This window comes from Manacus vitellinus, unplaced genomic scaffold (genome assembly GCF_001715985.3).
Source record: "Manacus vitellinus isolate BGI_N305 unplaced genomic scaffold, ASM171598v3 scaffold_143_pilon, whole genome shotgun sequence".
Lineage (NCBI taxonomy): Eukaryota > Metazoa > Chordata > Aves > Passeriformes > Pipridae > Manacus > Manacus vitellinus.
In genome coordinates, this window is record NW_021939025.1 from 232,255 (window position 1) to 233,339 (window position 1,085).

The 1,085-nt window shown below is 55.7% G+C and overlaps 1 protein-coding gene across 1 annotated transcript in view; it reads right to left on the reverse strand.

Moving 5' to 3' along the window:
- The window catches only part of LOC103759526 (transportin-3), a 26,852-nt gene that overhangs the window by 21,452 nt on the left and 4,315 nt on the right, over nt 1-1,085 (reverse strand). The window lies entirely within an intron of this gene.

Here is a 1,085-nt window from a genome sequence, read left to right on the forward strand (position 1 = left end):
CCTTTTTTGCCCTTAGGGGAGGTAAAGCCAGTTCCAACCACGGTCACGGATGGACAAACACCACACCCCAAAAGAAGGAGCTCCCCAAACACTGCTCTTGGGTTCAGCGTGGCTAAAAATCCCAAATCCAGCTGATGTGGAAACCTGGGGGGACAGAACTTCAGCCAAGCCCATGAGCTTCACAGCCCTCATCTCTGAGAGCCTCTCTCAGGACTTCCCTGAGCTCGAGCAGTGGGAATGAAAGCTCTGCATCCCTAAAACCCATCTCTGGTCCTCATTCCAGCCCCTAACAAAGGTGATTCCATCACATCCCTTGGGCAGTTGTTCCAACAGCCCTTTGTTCCAAACTCCCAGCTCTCCAGCCTGGCTTCCAGCTGCATCCCAGCCTGGGACTGACAATACCCCCCTTTCCAAACACCTGCCCTGGCAGGACAGGGTGCCCAGGGCCAGGAGGGATGGGCTCCACCCCCACCAACGCTCCAGACCCAGGTCCTTCCTTCCCAGCTGCCTCCATGACATGAGCTGTTCCACGCTCAGAACTCCAACATCTCCAGCTATTCCTGCCACAACACTCACCTCTACAGGGAGTGAGAAAAACCTGGAGGCACTGCTGATGGAAACACCCCCTCTGGATTTATTTATCCTCACCAGGAAACTCCCAAGCTCGGGATAAACAAAAAGTTAAGAAGCTCAACACCTACAACAGCCACAATCCAAGCCCTCCCGTGAAACCCCTTCTCTGCTCTGTGAACAGGCAGATGATTCCCAGCTTGGATGGAACAGCAGCAGTGACTGCAGGACCCAAATCCTCCCAAACCAGCCCCAGAGCTCAGGGATAATCCCTGGGGAGCCACCGACTCAGCACAGCCAGCACAGTTATTCATGGGCCCTGGTCACCAGTGACCACAGGAAGCTGCTTCCATCTGCAGCACATCCAGGAATTCCACAGAGCTCTGGAGAGCTGAGCGCCCTCAGGCAGCTCCACCCACTGAGCTGGGATGATAGCCAGGGAAATGCCCCCTGAGGGAAGGTTCAGCAGGAATAGGTGTATGGGGCAGCAGCACAGGCAGGGAAGAGCCTGAAGG